This window comes from Poecilia formosa, unplaced genomic scaffold (assembly GCF_000485575.1).
Source record: "Poecilia formosa unplaced genomic scaffold, Poecilia_formosa-5.1.2 Scaffold230, whole genome shotgun sequence".
NCBI classification, from domain to species: domain Eukaryota; kingdom Metazoa; phylum Chordata; class Actinopteri; order Cyprinodontiformes; family Poeciliidae; genus Poecilia; species Poecilia formosa.
Genome location: NW_006800169.1, coordinates 861,938 through 869,561, shown reverse-complemented (window position 1 = coordinate 869,561; position 7,624 = coordinate 861,938).

Below are 7,624 nucleotides of genomic sequence, written 5' to 3'. Positions count from 1 at the left end.
CACACACACACACACACACACACACACAAACACCACACACACACATGCACACGCAGACGTACACAGGGCCACTTTCTCCCTACTCTCTTTACTTCACTATGAACTGCGAGAAAGCAGGTGTTCATATAACTTTTGACAGGAACCTTTTCTGTTCCCGTGGGCAAACTCCACCCACACTGAGTGGACACTCAGTAGAAGTGGAGGAAAACATAAATACTCTCTGCATGACTCATTTATCTTGATTTTAATTGGCGGGTCAATTTGACCCTGAACAGTATGTGTGTCTCAAGCTCAATTATAAAGATCACCCATTGGGAAAAAAAAAATAATTAATATAAAAAAATGTACCAAAAATCAATTTCAAGGAAATTATCGTTTTTTTGTATCTAGATTTTTTTCAGTGGACATAAAAATGCAAATTCCATTTTTTATGTCCAAATGAGTAATTGAGTAAGTTGTCGTTATTAATCCTTAATTTCTGAGAAATAAAAATTATTGCACAAATATTGATTGATAGGGTTAGTATTGGAGTTAATAATCAGATACAAAAATATTTTGGGGGAATTTTTTGGTTTCTGACGCAATTGCATGATAAAACACTCCCCGGGTCAAATTAACCCACAAACATTATTGCTGTACCTCAGAAACAAACATAATAGGAGGGTTAAGACACTTCAAATTTCTCCTCTATGATTTTGTTCCTATACAAAAAAAAACTCTAAAGAAGAATTGTTTTAAACTCTGATGACTAAGAAAATGTAACCAAACTCATTGATCTCTGATGTGTAGCAGAGAACAGTGACGCATGATTAATCTGGATGGGTTGATATTTTTATATTTAAATGAAGACCAGAACGTTCTTTTTAGGTATATGCACACAATAAATAATTTTCTTTTGTTTGTTGTTAATAAATAGCAAAAAGAGAATTGGAGCTAGGTTTGATTTCTAATTATTCTGTTTGAATTAGACATTGGACAGTTTTACAAGCTACTTAGCATATTCAATAAATTAGAATATGTAATCTGATGAAGCTTGTTTGTCAGATTAAAAGTGACTTTTGTCATTTTTAAGGAAGTATTACAAATACTATTCAATGATCCCACATTTTTGTATTAAACGTGTTTTTTTTATTGGTCTGATGTAATATTTTAATGATTTTGTGTCTTCATACTGTAAGCAGAAAATGTTTTCATAGAGTACATTTCAGCAACAAGGCAGTTAAAAGTTCTTTATATCATAAAACATAATATAGTAACCAATTATGAAACAAGCAAAGAACATTACATTTTGTCTAAAGCCTATTCTCTCAGTGGAAGGACTTTAGAACCGGTTCCTGGTTTTAGTCAGAACACCAGCAGCAGCGTTCTGGATCAGCTACAGCTGGAGGATTGTTTGTTAGGAAGATCTGTGAAGACACTGCTGCAGTAATCAATGCGACTAAAGAGAAACGCCTGCATGGGTTTCTCTAGATCTTGCTCCCACATTTGTTTTTTAAGCTTGTTCTTCCGGTGATAGAAGGCTAATTTTGTAACTGTCTTTAGGTGACTCTGAAGGTTCAGGTCAGAGTCCATCCCTACGCTCTAATCCTGTCATCTACATACACATCACATCCATCTACAGTCTGGGTTCCCAAACTTTTCAGCCTCTGATCCCCAAAATAACAGCAGAGACTGGTGACCCCCTAAAAATACATAGAATAACTTATCTTTAATTATTTAAACATAAATACATAGGGTTACATTATATGTATTTTTAAATGAATTTCTTTTAAAAAATGACTTGAAGGTATATTACTGTACATTTTATAATGATACATTGAATAGTACATTTTTTCATTTCATGACATATTTATTTGTCTAACCCTACATACACCTCAGGAATTGCATGATTTTGAAAAAATGTATCTCCCCACCCTCCAACCCCACACTTTGGGAACCCCTGAGTAATGCCATCAAGTTAATGTCTTTATACTTACATGAAATGATTGTCTCTGCATTAAAGAATCCCCCACCCAGCAGCGACTTTCCCTACAGAGACAGTTTTATGGAAGACTCTTCTGGATTCATCCAGTCTATAACGCCATTGGACGTGGTCTCCCTTTCCCTGGATTTTCCTCTAATTAAGGAAATGCATGCATGAGGCCAACTCTTAGCAGCAATGACAAAGCTAAAGCTTCTCAGAATAACCAGAATCCCTTCACTTTCGCTCAAACATCTGTCTTTATGGAAGAAAATCCAGCTGTATCAGCTCTGTGCCAGACAATCAGACTCTAATCTGGAGCTGGATTTAGAAGATCGAGAGCCAAGGTAAAGACAGATGTAAAGTTCAGGGAGCTAGTTAAAAACTTGCGACATTACAGGTGAATATTTAAACATTATAACTATTTAATGTATTTTTTTTTACGCATTTTTTTTTTTACTCTTTAAAACATCATCTACTGGAGGGTTTTTTTCAAGCACAATGCCACACTGTGAGTTTTTCCTCGACTCTGTGACACTTTCAATGAGTTGCCTTCATTAACACCCTCAATTACCTTCGCCTCTTTGGCTCCGTTCCCTGCTAATAGAGCTCACCCAGAGCTAATGAAGCAAATAGTTGGGACAATTTAGTCATTAGAGATAATTAAGACAATCCAATGCAATCCAATCCAGAGCAGGGCAGGAGAGAGAGGGAGAGAAGCCACCAAACGAAACATCATTCTCAGTAAAATCAGCCAGAGCAAGCATAATTCGTCAGCCTGGATTGTGTGAATCGTTCCCTCCGGTGGTATTGTTCATAATACTTGAATTATTATAAGGCTGATCAGCAGCTGGCTGCAGGCAGCTCCGGTTCCCCCATGCAGGGATTACACCTGGCCTCAGGAGGGGGAAAATGTTTCCTAAAGAGGCACACAGACAGAGGAGACGCGATGCGTTCCACCACAATAAAGCAGAAATCCTCTTCTTCACAGCATATTACAGGAATGAACATAAGGGATTGTGTCATTGTTGGCTCATAATCTGGCTTTAAACTCCTTGTTTTACAAATGGGTCTCTTTAAAAAGCTTTTCTTTTTCTTTTTTTTTTGTCCAGATCTTTTTTCCTCTTCTTGTTCATCATCCTGTGTTAACCTGCTATTTCCTCATCAGCAGTTTTTACTGTTTCTTTGTCTGCTCAGATGGCATTATTTTTTAAGAAGTATTTCAAAAACGATCCAAATTTATCATGTTTAACACACACACAAACACACATAAAAATCAGTCTGTAGGGTTTTATCTTTGTATGTGAAGTGCATCTCTTTCTTCTTAGCTTGTAACGATAGTGTCACAGAAATAGATGATAGATGTTGAAGTGCAATGATTTTGGAAATACCATTCCAGATGAGGTAAAACTCTAACATGGCTGCCTTTCTTTTTTTTTCTTTCATTTAGCAGAACAAGCAGCCTGCAAGAAGTAAGTCCTGACAGAAAAACCCAAGTTTCCCATACTCTCTAGTATCTTCTGCCATTACAGTGGAATATTTTATTGATATTCATGAAAGAACTAATTTACTCTGTAGACTTAAGCAAAAAGGGCAGTATTATGTATTTTCCTGGCATATGGTTCCATTTTATGGTACAATCAAGAAATTGTATTAGCTTCAGTTGTTATAAAATTCTGACTTCAAAATTCTGATTCCAGGGGGGGCATTTACGTTTATTTTTCTGTTTTGGAACTTCGGAATTTGGACATATGCTGAAGCTGAAGGAAGCAAGATGTAATTTTTAAGTCACTAAGTCATGATGCAGCTGATTCAATAAAAAATGTAAAGGAAAAAAGAAAAATGTAAAGGAAGCTCTGCCAGGATTGGCCGGGGAGAATTTTTAGGCCACAGACAGTTTGACACTAAGGAGGGACATGTGATGTGGCATGTTGTTTTGAATAGGTTTTTTGATTTCAACAACCTTACAGAATTTTGCAACAGTTTCATAAATTAAACTGACTTTTGGTTGCCCCCTTTCTGCAGGAATGAGGAGAGAACTTCAGCAAGTGAATCTCACATATGGGAAGGCAGGAGGTGTTTGTGGTTTAGTTGAATACCTGCTGACTTTAGTTTAAAACTGTAATTTTCTTTCTTTTACTGCTTGCCCATGCTTCCTGTTTGCTTTAGTTATTAAAAGCTACAGAATTTTGTTTAGAAACACATCATGGCACACAGACTGCTCACAAATCTTATTTCTTGCTTATGCTGTTAAGAAGTTCTGCCCCCTCTGCAAAAGATCCAGAATGTGGTGCAGACATAAAAATAGATTACTAATGATAAAACAAAAGAACAGCACAATTCATCATTAAAAATATTGTTTTCTCCTTTTCTTGATAGTTTGGTTTTGCCATGAATCCGGCTTGTGTATTAGCAAAAGTATTCAGACCACTGAAGTTTTGCTCATTACCACCAGATACTACACTGCAGTTTTAATGACATTTTACTTCACCATAACTGTAAAGAAAGTTAAACTTGGTTTTGAAAGTGTCTTAATACTGGAAAACTGACAATGTGGCATGTATTTGTATTCCGTTCTGAGAGTCAATACTCACATTTTCCAGACTATAAGTTGTTCTGGAGTATAACTCACAAAAAATGCTTCTTAGACTGAAGTTGCGTTTAGTCGCATTTATTTAGACCTTGTTGAATGTGAGGGGAACCTATTCCATGTTGATGATATGATTTGGTGACATATTGTGTTCAGTTGCTTTTCAACAAACTAACGGAAACTGTCAACTTTGTCTTGGAAGTCTGCTGGAAAAGCTCCAATCCACCAGTGAAGTGCGCAGTGCAGCAGAGTGAAAAGGAGACGCATGCAGGGAGGCAATTTCATGGCATGAACAGTAACATCACAAAGGCCCGCCTTCAAAGTAATCCATTTCCTTGGCAACTACCAGGGTATGAGGCATAACTGCACCTTTTGAATGTTAGCACCGGCAGACAGACTGTCAGAACAGCAGCAGCACGTTCTTTACGTAGTCCTCTGTGGTTTATGCGGGTCTGGTCATCTTCCTTTCAGTCCTGCAGATGGTAATGTTTAATCATTGGTTAAACATTACCATTAGTATGAATTAAAATTTAACACCTCAGTCAAAAATAATGTGTTACAAGTATAAAAAACAACATTTTATGTCACTCTGTATTATAAGTTCCAGGATCAGTCAAACTGAAATAGTGACTTATAGTCCAGGAAATAGTTTTTGTTGTTGTTATTGCAGAATATCTATTAGATATTCTAATAGATATCTAATAGATATCTATTAGAATATATTAGAATCTAATAGATATCTATTGGTGTTTACACCAATTTTTCACATTTTACCTTTTCGTCTTCTTTGAAAAATATCTCAAGACTGAATTCAGATATTCAGAGTGGAAGGGTGGGGGCAGAGCAGCAGCATAGAGAGTGAACGTCTAATGTCCAGTTAACAGATACCCCACCCAAGCCATGGGTCTCTGCAGCTCCTCCAGAGTTACCACATAACCTTTGGCTCCTTTGCTGATCCTCCATTTCTGGGTCACTTGAGAAATTTTTACTTGCCAAAATCTGAGCAATGATGCTCTATTTTGAGTTTTGAAATTTATTGTTGAGGCAAAATCTTGATTTAAACGTTGTGAAAACTTATTTGTCCAGACTGTTATTTATTTAAAGCTTCACCTTTCTCTCTATCTGCTCTGGCTAACAAGCACTAATGAAGTCATTCTGACAACCAGAGGAACCGCAGGAGCTTTTCATCGGGTTTTTGTTAAGACTGATTCATTTGGGTGATTGAGACTCATGACAGATTCGTTAGCAGAGGCTCTGCGGCTGATGGATACAGCTTACTTCGGGTGGACCGAAATGATTTATGGGATATCAATGTTTTGGAGTGCTTAACTGACCGAAACTGATATGAATGAGAAGTCTGATGGAGTCTTTAAATCAAACAGTAATTTTGGATGGTTAGGAGTCATAGCTCTGCTAAAACCTCTGATTCGAGTCAGCTGATTCCTCCTCAGCTCCTGCTTCAGTTCTTCCAGCCTGATCCTCCTGCTCCCCCTGCTCTGCTCCCTCTGCTGCCTCTGAATGGAGTCTTGCTGGGCCCAACTGACTGTGTAACTAGCGGGCTGGCCCTCACAGTGGGGTGTGGGATTGTTAGAGAGACTGTGTTTACATTTGGTTGAACTGTATGTTTTTGCCACGAGCGCCATGGATTCATCCTGCGTCCTTAGATTTAAAACTGTGATTGCTGTCACCACCATTTCTACACACACACGCACACGCCCACTTCCCCATGCTGGAGATTTTAGTTTAATAATAACAATAAATAAAGTTATCTTTAAAACTGATTGTACAGGTGACATCAAGACCCAACAGTAGAGTCAGACGGTCATAAAATTAATCTGGTTGTGTGTGTTGTTATTGTGTCTTGCTTTAATTCTACTTTTTTCTATTTAATTATAAAAAATCATAGTCAGACAGAAACAGTTATGAAACAGGAAGAGCAGGTTTCCTGGAGAAAGAGGAAGTTTCCAGCCTGCAGTGATTAAAAATAGTTCAGATTTCTCATTTTGAGCATTAAAGGTTTAAAGAATAAAATCTAAAGATTTTGAGTAATTGGATAAAACCCAGAATAAAATACTTGAATTAATAATTGATAACTTATGATTAAACCAATAATTAATATTGGTTTAACCAGTGGTTGATGTTGGTTTGATTATAAGAATATTTACACTTAAACTTATGGAAGTACTTAAAGGTGAAAGAAGTAACTGTAACTTTGGTGTCAAATATTTAGAATAATGAATTATTATTGGTTTCTTTTCAGAAATGTCTGTAATAACACATTATGATTATAAGAGTAACTAATAAGTAATGATTATTATAATATTATAAATGAATGCTAAACCAGATAAACTAAAAGGTTATAAATGTGATTTTGACATTGAACTGGAAATGGTGTAAAATGTGTAACTGTAATCAAAGGTCACTGATGTTGTGTTGAAGGTAGATGGTAGGTGAAAGGTCAGGGGGAAAGAGGAACTGATAGGAGAGCGGAGGTGACCGAGGCCTTATTGCTGAACTTAAAACTTACCTAAGAGAAGGTTAGACACAAGAGAGCTGTTGAGCAACTTGGGACATTAGAACAGACATCATGTCATGTCCAAAGATGGTGATGGATATGAGATTATCGGGTCCAAGCAGTCAGCCAATGAGACAGGCACAGCAACAAAGCTAGCCAATGCAAATGCACCAAAAGGGTGGATAAACCCTTTATAAGGTGAGTGCAAAAGAGGAATCTTTGGTTGGATCCTTCAGGCAGCTTCGAGCCAAGATCGAGATGGACAAAGAACTCTGCAGCTGAAGAAGAGCCGGAGCCACAGAGCCGAAGACTGTTCTGCACATGGGGACCAACCCGTTAGCTCTGCAACATGTGGCTTCAAATTGCATTTCTCTCATCAGCTGGGTTTGGGACCCCAAAGATAAAGAAAAAGACCAAGGCAAAGATGAAGATAAAGACAAAGGCAAAGAACAAAGGCAAAGAGGAAGAACTGGTGTGTTCCTGATTTTCCTTCCTCATCACAGGCTCCTCTGCTGTGGGCGTAGGCTGCAGCCTGGCTCCCCCTGGTGGGGTAGTTGCC